The 12308-nt window shown below is 35.3% G+C and overlaps 1 pseudogene; it reads right to left on the bottom strand.

Annotated features, from left to right (window-relative positions):
- Positions 1–5920: 5920 nt before the first annotated feature.
- The window catches only part of LOC118743904, an 11718-nt pseudogene continuing 5330 nt past the window's right edge, over positions 5921–12308 (bottom strand).

Here is a 12308-nt window from a genome sequence, read left to right as displayed (position 1 = left end):
GTTTGCGATATTTTAAAATATTAATATTTTCTAAACTACGTAACCGATTAAAAAAGTAATAATACCAAAATAAAGACAATCAATCTATCTTTAAGATAATATATATAATGTGTTTGCTTGCTTATCTATTTAAGCCAAAAATATTAAAAAACAAATAAAATGTTATAAGTTTTTCATAAAATAACTATTTTTCGAAAAAAGTGCATAATCAATGCTAAAGACATATATATTATTTAGAAAGTGCAAGTTTTTACCTTTAATTCGGTATACATATTTTATTATGATCTACTTTTGAGGTTTAAGAATTCAGTGATAAAAAAAATTAAAAGCATTTACAAGCAAGTTACAAGTGTGGGTGATATAGTTTCTTTTGCCCAGAACGTCTTTCTGCGTAGGCGGCCTTCGGCCGCGCTTAGGGATCATAACCCTTACAAAGTAGAATTCTCCTTTCTGTATTGCCGAAAAAGCAGAGCTGAACACCTTTCGGTGTAGGCGGCCTTCGGCCGCACTTAGGGATTATAACCCTTACCAAATAGAATTCTCCTTTTGGTGTGCACCAACTGGGGCTACCGCCCCAGTGATGTAGCCTTGGAAAAGCATGAGGTAACTAAAATTCCCTTTCGGTGTTGTAAACCTGGGGCTGCCGCCGCAGTGATGTCTATTATGGTTACTAGGTGTTTTATAAAAATGTCTTGTATATAAAAATGTCTTGTGCAAATGAATATTTAACATTTTTCAAGCGAAAAACCGTAAATGAAAATTGTGAATTTTGGCCATTTTCCTAGGAAACCATAGGGGACCTAGGTGGTCGGGGTTGCCCCTTTGTCAATGGCGGTTCATTCCCTCTCCAAAAAGGTGGGTTACCTTTCGCCCACCGCCCCTTTAACGAACGTCCATAATGGAAAGCCAACCCGTTTAATTAACTACAATATGCATTTGCACATAGATGCATTTATACAGCTCAATTCTGAATACTGCCGGAGAGTTTGTTCCCCGGGAATTTGTTTCTCCCGAGAAATAAATCCTGCAATAATTAACTCCCAGGGAGTAGCATTTTCCCGAAAACTTGGGAGCAGGCAATTCGAATTTCGGAAAAGCTGTTTGACACTTTTTTGAGAGCTCAAATCTGCCATTTAGTATAAAAAATCCTCAGGGGATTTTTATTCATGAAAGGTTGAAAGGGAAAAGAGAGAAAACTCCCAGGGAGTTTCTGTACAGAATCGGCCTGATATTTTTTATTATCACTGAATTCTGAAAACTCAAAAGCAAATCATGATATAATATGTATATAAAATTAAAGGTAAAAACTTGCACTTTCTAAATAATATAAATTTTTTTAGTATTGATTATAGACTTTTTCTAAAAAAAGGTTATTTTATGAAAAAATTATGAAATTTTTTTGTTTTATAATATTTTTGGCTGAAATGTATAAAAATGAATACACATTTTATATATCAGCTTGAAGATAAATTAATTGTCTTTATTTTGATATAATTACTTTTTGAATCGGTTACGCAGTTTAGAAAATATTAATATTTTAAAATATAAAAATTTTTTTGTTTTACCTTTTATATCTACTTAACTTTTTAATTGCGGCAAATAATATTTATATAGTTAAAATCAGCGTAAAAAGTGCTAGCAATCTGCATTTTTAGTATTTCTATAGCTGAACGGTTGGTTATCTTGATGTATGCCCAATTCAATTTATAAAACAACACAACACTTTGCAAATATTTTTCATGAACTAATTTGCCACAAATCACCGCTTCTTGCGCACAAATAGATTCACCGGTCGGCCGCGACCCTTCTATAAATTTAAAACATCCACAGCCACCTCCGACTTAATACTGAATTTTCTCGCACTGGAATTACCGAGTATTGTTTTCTCAATGATGGAATATCTCCTCACACTCTCTCAATACTTCTCAACTAGTTACATATTGCACCTTCTTCAAAATTATTCGCATGATATTTTCGCTGCTCTATTTGCCTGCAACAGGTTTTTTTTATACATGACATGTTTTTCTAATTGCTATGCTCCTCTCAGTGACACAAACATACATTCACACTGCTACAGGTATGTGGGTGGCTGCGTCGCAGTCGCATACTCCCCAACAGCGCTGCTTTGTCTATCATCGCCAGCTCAGTTGAAAATCGGTTGCTGTCGTGTCAAATTACTGTTGTGGGCGTCGGTACGCGTTCGGTCAAGTTTATTGATATTCAATTGTGAATTGTTTGTGAATTACATAATTAGTTTTTGCAAATTAGTAATGTTTCGCCAATAGTTTTGTGTAATAAAAGTGAAAGTGTGAAGTGGGCAGAAATGTGCTTTAAAAGTGTAGTTCAAAGAAAGAATTTTTGGGCTAAGTGCTTTCTAAGCGATTGGAAATAAAAATGCCTGGAAGAGCATAAGTTCCAAGTGCGTGCAATTTTTGTTGTTGCATGCCGTTTAAATGTGGCTTTATCGCATATGTACATATGTACATACATACATATGTTTCTAGTACCATCGTTCGTTCGCTTCTATCTCTTTGTGTCAATAATTTAATACAAATCTATTTTGCGGAAAGGAGAACTAAAATAATAAACATTTATAAAGCGGTTGGTGAACTTAAAGGTGAGTCAACTTTGACCTGTGTATGTACTTCGAATACTATTTAAATGATTTCTTAATGGCATTTGTTTAAAAAAAAAATTATTTCAGGATGCGTAATACTGTTTTTTTTTAATGATACTCTGCAAATCGGCGACTTGAATTTTTAATTTAAAATATAATATGGGGGATTTTGTATAGCATATATTTTTTTAATCCCCAACAATATGAATCTAGATGTCGTAGTGAGCGTATAGTAAATGTGGGTATAAACATTAAATTGGTTCTGACTTCGATGACAGACCCATGGTCCTTGAACATGCAAAACTTTTGATTTTAATTTTGCCAAGAAAAAATTACCGAGAAAAATTATGTGACATTTTGAGGCAAATCAGAAATTTGCGATCATTTTTTACTCTCGAGTTTTAATGTTTTTTTTCTTCTTCAATTGCAATTTTTCTTATGAGTACGGCATACCTCAGAAAAATTAATTCATTTCTACTTATGTAGCAGCTAACTTGAAATTGATGTATAATCACTTAGAAGATTCATTGAGATAAACCAAATGCTTACACTTTTGATACATATTTTTGCAAATAATTCAACATTAGTTGCAAAATCATCTTACTTTAGGCAATTAACTATTTCAGCATTTAATACTAAGTAATTTTAAATTGGTTTAAAAGACCTCTGCAAAAGAAACATACTGACTTTGAAGTGCTTTAAGCCAAATGAATTTTAAAGTAGTTGAAATCAAATGCAGAGTCGGATAATTGACTGATGCCTAGAACCTCGCCACGTTAAAGTCATTCCAAGGAAGAAGTTCAGATCTTCAATTAGTTGTTGCACATCGATAGTTAAACTAGTTTATTTCATGTTGATTTGTATAAATGCACTAATCGCGTGTTGTGGTGTTGATTGAAACTCAACATTTGAAAAAACATTTATATGTCTGGCTGTAGCTCAGATGCTTGCCATAATTCGTTGATATCCAGAGAGGGTCGGGGCTCGAATTCCAACGTGCAAGTTAAATATTGTTTTTTTTTTTTTGGTTTTTTGTCTTGGCTATTCACTTCGCGGATGCTTTTTCAGAACGAACTTCATAGAATCATAATTGGCCCCCAGCTCGAGTGAATAAGTATATGTATGAACGTATGTTTGTCCACAAAATTCCTTTTCTAGAAAACGTTTAGCTTCAAATTTCACATTTATATACATATTCATATCGTACGTTTAATAATATCAACTCAAAACTTACGTTTTTGGAGATTATGCCCAAATATGGCGAAGATATGTGTCTTTACATCTATCTTTTTGTATACCAACTGTATGAATTGATAAAACTTAGATTACGTTTTCCCATAAAATTTAAATTTTGAAATATTTCGTTGTATTATTAAACGTGCGATAGGTACTTATTAACGGTAATGTGGCAGATTAATACACAAACGAAAAACATTTTCTGGGCAAATTTTCCTGATTTTTCACTTAAACTAGTTGCTGGTGAGAGCACTGGGGCAATCCTGTTGGGGGGCCAATGAGCATTGCCTGTTTTGCTGACCATTAAATCCGCCACTGGCTACAATGCAATTAACTTTGGAATATTAACTTTTTGCCCGTTTTGGTTTGTTCGAGTGTACATGCTTAATATGTATGTATTTCCAGTTGTTTCTGGTGCTAGCCAACTGTAAATGGCTCATTTTTTTGGGTCTCTCTCTGGGTAGCTGTATGTATGTGCCACTTACCATTTGTGTGGACATAAATTTATGCATCTTCTGATTTGTTAATGCTGTAAAATCAGCATTTTTCGTATAATTTATGGTGTCGCTGACTAAGTTTAAATTTTACTATTTTCTCTCACTTTTTGCAAGGCTGTTGACATAAAAGTGCGTACATACATGTTTAATCAAACATAAACCCTTTTTTCTCACAATTTACTGTTTTGGTTGTTTTTTTTTTCAGAATATAGATGTAATTAGGCTTCACTAATGCATCTCCATGAAGAGACTTATCAATGTGCACTGATAATGTTTTTAAACATATGAGTAATTTCTTACTTAAATTATTAAATGTCAGCAAAGCTATATTAGGCACTGATAGAGAATGGTATATATGGAAAAGAGGCTGTAGGAAAAGTTTGTTCTCTCAAAAAATCGCAGTAATTAACGAAAGTAAAAGAAAAAAGACAAGAAAATCTTTCTCACACCAAAACAAAATTGGTCGCAGTTGATAAACGCTTCTTAGTGGTAAAACTGCTCAGAATAAAATTACTTCGCTTGGTCCCAAAACACTGGCACCATAACCTTGTAGCGCACAGACCCATCTAGGCCTTTTTGTGCACGTTAATGATTAAACTTCTTAGAAACAGCTTTTTGCTAAGATGAAAGAGAACAGTGCTATTCATTTAAAGAGTACTTTAATTAGTTCACCCTGCCGGGAATTCGTGGGTTCGAATCCCACTGCCAGGAAAATTTTTTTTATATATTGTCGTTTAAAGTACTAAACCGCGTATCGTCATTCTGCAAAACCGCGTAACTGACATTGGCTGCCAAAAATTGGATTTGCTCACACAAGCTCTTGGCTCAATCCTTAACCATTCGTCCTGAAATATACTAGCCAGAAATGCGATTGCTTTATAAAAGAGAGAAGAAGAGATAAGAGAGAGAAATAATTTCTACAACTTCACGTACGCGGTTTTGCATTTTGCTGATACGCGGTTTTGCACTTTAAACGACGATATATTTTTTTGTTCTTGTGGAATGAGCCATATATAAATCTTAAGTTTTTGTAACAAATGTTTTATATTATTGTTAGTATATGTTTTTGCATTGAGTCTACAATTTGTACAGTTGTACAGATTTGGACATTTTTACAGTTACAGAGTGGGGTTGTTCGGAAAGCTTTCATTGAGCTGAACTCGTTCTCGATACAAATTTCTAGAAAACATCACTCTGTGGCTGCCAAATGTGCAAATTTTATTATTTGTGTTTAAAATCTTGTGGTTTTCCTCATATTTCTTTGTTGGCCTTAATAAACAGAGTCGCCTCTGATGATGCTAAAGAACGAAGGTGAAATTTTTTTATTTGCACCATCAAAATAATAACAACACCAAGCCACATACTGAATGTTAGAGGAGAAGCTGAACAAATCATAGTTTTTGATTAAAAATATTAATTTCCGAAGTGGTTCAAAGTTTTTTTTTGGCAGATATGTGAAATGTGCCAAGATTTTTTAATATAATTTAATAGATAAAACCATTTTTGCGTTTTTCTGCTGTTTTAGAAGCCAAGTATCCTCGCTTCATTAGTGTTCCTCCAAATGGTTTATTTAAGAATTTAGTTGATTCAATAACAGAAAAAGTGAGAACGAAAATTTAATAATCTGAAAAAAAGTACCGAACTCTTACAAATGCTGTTACATATATGTATGTAATTAGTTAACAAAATTCTCACTCACACTTCTAAAAGTCTCTAGGGATACTGCCGTGATGTTACCAGCAATAATTTTATCCTCTTTTTGTGAACGTTGCATGAAAATAATCAAAGCACGACGAAATCTTGGGCTCTGTTCATACCAAGAACACGAAAACATGGCTGTGGTCAATTGGCGCATTTCCGCCATTACTTCATCCATAAACCAACAACAGGGCGCCACTTCAATTATGATAGCAAAAAAGAAAATTATAAATTTCAACAGCTGAAATAAGTCGAAGTCGCCACCAACAAAAGCAATGGCGGGTGCGCAAAGTCCCAAGGCGGTGCTGAGAAATTGTACGAAAAGTGTGCCGGAAATAGCGGGACGTATGCAACTGTAGTAGCTGGAAGATATGCATGCACATAATCTAAGTACTAAATATGCAAATAACTATTTCATAAGTGTGATGTACATATATTTCTTTGCTCACCACATACATTCCCGGTGATCTCGCACGCAAGCGATTAGTTCCCCATAGAGGTCCGTCTCGGTGCGCGTATTGCAGTTTCCAATGCGTTCAATGCGTGCATTTAAGACACGCAAATGAGCCACCAGCAATGCTAAATATGTAACCGAGTAAGTGTCAATGCACACGGCATTCGTTACTTGCGAACAAAAGCAGAACATTTGCAGAGTACACGCTAATGTATAAGCGCCTCGCGAGTGCTGCCAATCGAAGGGCAACCAACCTTCAAAGGGTAATTTGTGACTCATCACGCCGAGTAGCCCATAAACGAGTAAAGCCAACCAAAATCCAGCATAATTTACAATAAATATTCGATGACAATAGCGAACTGTGCGCTTTAGGTAAGCGCAATCTTCTATATGCCCCTCGGCACGTCTGTCCATAGCGTGTAGGTGATGAGCGGCTTTTTGCAAATCACCTTGAATGTAGTAAAATATAATTGCCTGCTTTGCTGTGGTGTAGAGCAAAGGCAGCGCCACACTAAGATTGGCAAGCCTATCAGCAAAGTCGATATGCACAAATAACGATATCACGTAAAACAGCGGAAAGAGTATGGCGCCGTAAAAAATTACTAGCACCGAGTATGCATAGTAGATGTAGCTGCTCTGCATGAACGGGAGCATTCCTAAATAGCGCCAACAAAGCCAGATATATCTAAGCGCATCGTGCGTGTCCAGCTTTGGAGATGGTGATGAATGTGTTGTTTGCGACGACGACATTAGCCTCTGGTCGTCCAGAGATATTTGCTTAATAGACATGTTTGGCTTGTCTCCGAGAAGCTATTTTTTTTTTATAGGATTTGTCTAACTTTATTGAAGGAAAGATGTTAGTTGCTGAAAATAAACTAACAAACTATTGAAATAGTTACACAGTTGAAACTTTTTTGGTTGTCTAGAAATGCGTTACTCTTTGAAGGTCAACCTTTTGGCTTAAAGCACCAATTGGGTCTGAGTGTTTGTGCTTGTCTCATATAAAAAGAAAAAGGGTTGCATGAATTAATTAATGTTTGACTGAAATGACAGCGAGAAAAAAACAGTGGTATGTTTCCGTACTTTATGTGAAATTTCCCGAATTAAGACTAAAAATGGTGTAAGACCAAGAAGTATTTCTGAAGCGTAAACCTTCAAAATTATTGAGCTAAAGCAGTGTTTGCATTGTTCACACTGAAACTGAAACATGACTCAATGATAAACTTTCTTCCTCCGAATGTTTTCATGACCATTACCGTGTGTATCGACAAGATCGTTGTGCTGCCGTCACAGTTCAAGTAAGAGGTGGTGGAGTATTGCTTGCAGTCAGAGCTGATTTTAGCAGTACTCGAATTACTTTAAACTCCTAAGATAGCTCCTTAGAACAAATATGTGTTAGAGTAAAGTTCTCAAATTGTAATGGCCTTATTCATAAAAAATAAATTAGCTTTAAAAAAATGTTTATAAACAGAAAAATTTATGAAGATGCCATTTTATAAAACTCTTTAAATCTACTTTATTCTTTATGAATAAGGCCATAAATCTATATTTTTTACACTGTCCTATATTCCTCCAATGAGTGGTATAGAAATTTACCAAAAGCACCTAGATAATGTGATGTTTAGTATCTTTGATAATCTGAAAAACACTGATGATCAAATTATACTTCTGGGTGATTTTAGTTTAAGTAACATTTACAGGGCATATTATAATAAAAATTTAATACCAACCAATGTCAAATCTGAAATGGAAATCTTAGTTTGTATGTAGCGATTTATTCTCCATCGGGCTTAATCAATTTAATAGATAATAGTTTAAATGACAACGGTCGTATTATAGATTTGGTTTTCGCATTCAATGAGCTAAACATATCTCATTATGAATGCTCATCGCCCACATCCGTCAATAGTTTACATCATAAGGCTCTTATTATAAATTTTAAATTCTATGACCGTAGTTCTAATAATAATGTTTCTGGCATAGATCATGACTATGCCAAAGTTGATATTTCCGCTATCAATGAAGTTCTTAGTTCTGTCTATTTTAAACTCTTTCGACTATCCTATTGATTCGCATATAGCAACCCATATCCGTCAAAATATTTCATAACATTTTAAATAATTTACCTTTTCAATAAGCTAAAGACGACTTTAATCGCTTTGAATACGGGTTTCTTCCTAATAGATCCACATGCACTAGTCTTTTAATTTTCACGAATCAAATTGGTAAGGCTCTCGAGCAAAAACATAAACTGGATGTTTTAAATACCGACTTCTCTAAAGATTTTCACAAAGTCAACCATCTATCTCAGCATTCGGTTCAAAACCGCCCTTTATCAAACGAAAATCTGTATATTGAAAATGTGCTGAGATAGGGCGTTCTTCAACCAAATCCTGAAATAGGGTGTTTTTGAAAAATTTTCTGAAATAGGGCGTTTTCGAACTGACTGCCGAGATAGGTCGATCTTCCACTGAGTAATTTTTTATTTTATAAGGGGAAATCTTTTGAGATGGGAATATTTTGCAACTGCCAGGTGCGGTTTCTATGCCTTTGCTAATACTAATAAATAAATGTCAGTAAATAATTTTTCATAAAAAAAATTAAGGGTTTAAATGACTAATGTACTTGCTTAAATCGAGAAAATCAGGAAATTTTTTAATTCAACTGGCACAAAATCTACTTTTTATTAAGGTATAACTTCTTGAGCGGTCAGACCTAAAGCTCGGGATTTTCAGACGTTTATTTTTATACATATGTATGTATGTATTGTAGGTATGTGGTATATGCTACTTCATTTCACATTCAAATAATATTAGTCTGAAGAAAATTGTAGGCTGTAATTATTAATTATAATAAGATGGTGTCATGCAACTATGGTATCTTTTTACAGAATTCAGATTTTCCCACGCTTTTATTTAATATTTGGAGGATATTGATTTGAGCAAGATATTATTTATTGCGCAATAACTCATATACATACATAATCTTCAGAGACGTTGTACTAATATTCAAAGTTACCAAAACTGCCCATATAAATCATCGAGATTACCTCAAGGTTGAGCTTGAAGTGTGAGCCAAGATACTTCAACCTTACCTTCGCGAAAGCTGGATAACCTAGTAGTGGTAAAAAGTGTAGTTCTGATTACGTCATGGAATTCGATCGATTTACCACATGGTTATCCTACTTACCTCTTCTCTAGACTTCATAAGCTCTTAAGTAGTGTGTTTACTTTTTCTTAATTGATATCCACATTTGTTGTTGTTGAAAGTTTCTGCCAGAAGACCTTCCACCAAACCTCCCGTTTCAAGCTTCGACTCAGCTGTTGAAATATTTATTGCTCTTGTCCTTCAGTCACCTTTCCTAACCCAATATTTAATCCTTTGCGCAGATAAAAAGCTTTTGAAGCCATTTCAAAAAGCGCGATTTTATTCAAGACGAAGTCGAAACCTTCAAGAATTTTAGAGTGTTCATACACCCACATTTAACTCTAATTTCTCTTTCATGCCCTGCGAAAGTTCTCGCTGCAGAGTCAATAGGCATTATGTTGGTTCACAATGAGCAAAATGAGCCCAAAAGAGCAGCATGTGTCTACATACTAAATTTTTCATCATTTAAATTCAAAATTGTGGACATCAAATCACAGAAACCACTCATTCAAATTTAAAAATTATTGGCTATTCGGAATTTTATTTATGCCTTTAAATAATACACAACAGACATTTATTACAAAATTTATTCCTTTAATTGTTTGAGTAAAGTAAACAAGGAAAAGGCGAATTTTATAATCTGCAATAAAGAAAATAAAATACATTACTGAAAAAAACTTGGCGTGAACTTACTTTATACCCACGCCGAGAAATGTTTCTAGTGATACCGTTGCAATATTGCCTGCCAATATTTTTTCCACCAACTGCGTACGTTGCATGAAAATAACCAGAGAACTGCGAAATTTTCTACTCTGCTCGTACCAGCGACATGAAAACAATGAATTGGTTAAATTTCGCATTTGTGCTGCAGCTTCGTCCATAAACCAACAACAAGGTGCTACTTCGAGTAGTACAACTAAAAGATAGGGAACAAATTTCAGCAGCTCGGAAAAGCTAAAATCAGAGCTCATGAAAGTAATGGCAGAAGTGCAGAGCGCAAAAGCGGTGCTAAGAAATTGAATGAAGATTGTAGCACCTATCGAAGGGCGAATGCAATTGTAGAAGCTGAAAAAGAACAAGAAGCTCAGCAAGTATGTGCAGAGTTATAAATACTTAAGAAACATGTCACCCACCACATGCACTCCCAGTGATCTCGAACACAGGCCGCGAGTTGTTGATAGTTTTCCTCTGCGTTATGCCTGCCATCCGCTTCCGTCGTACCTATCTCAGTTATACGCGAATTCAAAATGCGCAGATGAAAGACCAAAAGTAATAAATAAATAATCGAAGCGGTATCGCTGCTGACAGCATATATTGTTTGCACGCAAAGGCAGAACATCTGGAAAGCGCATACTAATGTGTAAGCTCCCGCCGAATGCTGCCAATCGAAGGGCATCCAGCCACCAAAAGGTAACTTGTGTCGCGATATGCCCACCATTCCGTACAGAAGCACGCATATTAAAACCCCTGTTAAAGCTGTGGTGAAAATTAATTGACAGTGGCGCACTTTTCGCTTCAGGTAGTCGCTAACCTGCGGTTGCTGCTGCTCAGCGCGCCTATCCAGCGCTTGTAAGTGTAATGCTGCCTTTTGTAAGCTACCGCTTTGGATGTGATAGCAAATAATCGCATGCTTTGTCGAGGTGTAGATTAAGGGCACTAGCACGCTAAGATTCGATAACTCTTCATCTAAATCGTTTTGTACAACGAAGCTAACAGTGTAAAGTCCTATTAACAGCAATGTGGCGCAGAAGTTCAGCAGCAGTGAGTAGGCGAAATAGATGTGCGTGTGTGTTTTGAACGGATGTATGCCTGTCAAGCGCCAAAAGAGCCAATGATAACGCAGCGCATCGTGTGAGTCCAACGGAGTATTTTGCGGTGGTGGTAATGGAAAATATTTTTGAAAGCGCATTTTGAATCTTTACTTGTTCAATGACTTATTGTATTTAAAAAATTTAGTTCTTTGTAGTCCATATTTATAGTATCGGTAAACACAACAAACAACAGAGGCAACACTTAAAGTCGCCGAAGTATTAGCTTACCGAAAGGGTTGTCATATATTTAAATTATTAAAATGTCAACATTAAAATCAAGCAAACAATAATAGAGGGTTTTTTAGAATAAGAGGCAGGAAATTGATCCAACTACGAGCTAATGAAGTGTCGGCATGCAATAATCTGTTGTGATACGAAGTGAAAGGAAATAAAATAAGAACATGGCAGCAATTGAAAGAATACTGCCAGTGTAATTAATTTTCATGGAGCTTTGTTGCGATTCAGGTTACCTATGTACATACATAAAAACATATTTTACAATTTCCCTAAATAATTGCTAGTCCCTTTACCTTCCGTACTTGTTAACATATGGGCAAATCCAAGCGTGGCGGTCGTTACGATCGAAAGTTTTTTTAATATTTTTGTCGGCAAAACCAGTACGAGTTAACAAATTTTTTTGTGATATAAGGGAAGTTTTAAAGCAGACTTGTGTGAGCAAGGTATTTGGCCTCGAAATTTGTGTTCGGACGCTACTCAAAATGGAAGCGATTTTTATATGGCCAGCAAAGTCAAATTTTTTTTTGCAAATTATCATGTATTGAGAGCCTAAGTAGGGTTGGTTTTCATGGGTTTGCTTTTCCAATTCTGAGGACGCATTTTGCCGCCAC

This window comes from Rhagoletis pomonella, unplaced genomic scaffold, assembly GCF_013731165.1.
Source record: "Rhagoletis pomonella isolate Grant_MI unplaced genomic scaffold, Rhpom_1.0 Rhpom_scaffold_00007, whole genome shotgun sequence".
Taxonomy (NCBI): domain Eukaryota; kingdom Metazoa; phylum Arthropoda; class Insecta; order Diptera; family Tephritidae; genus Rhagoletis; species Rhagoletis pomonella.
This window is presented reverse-complemented; position numbering and strand designations above follow the sequence as displayed.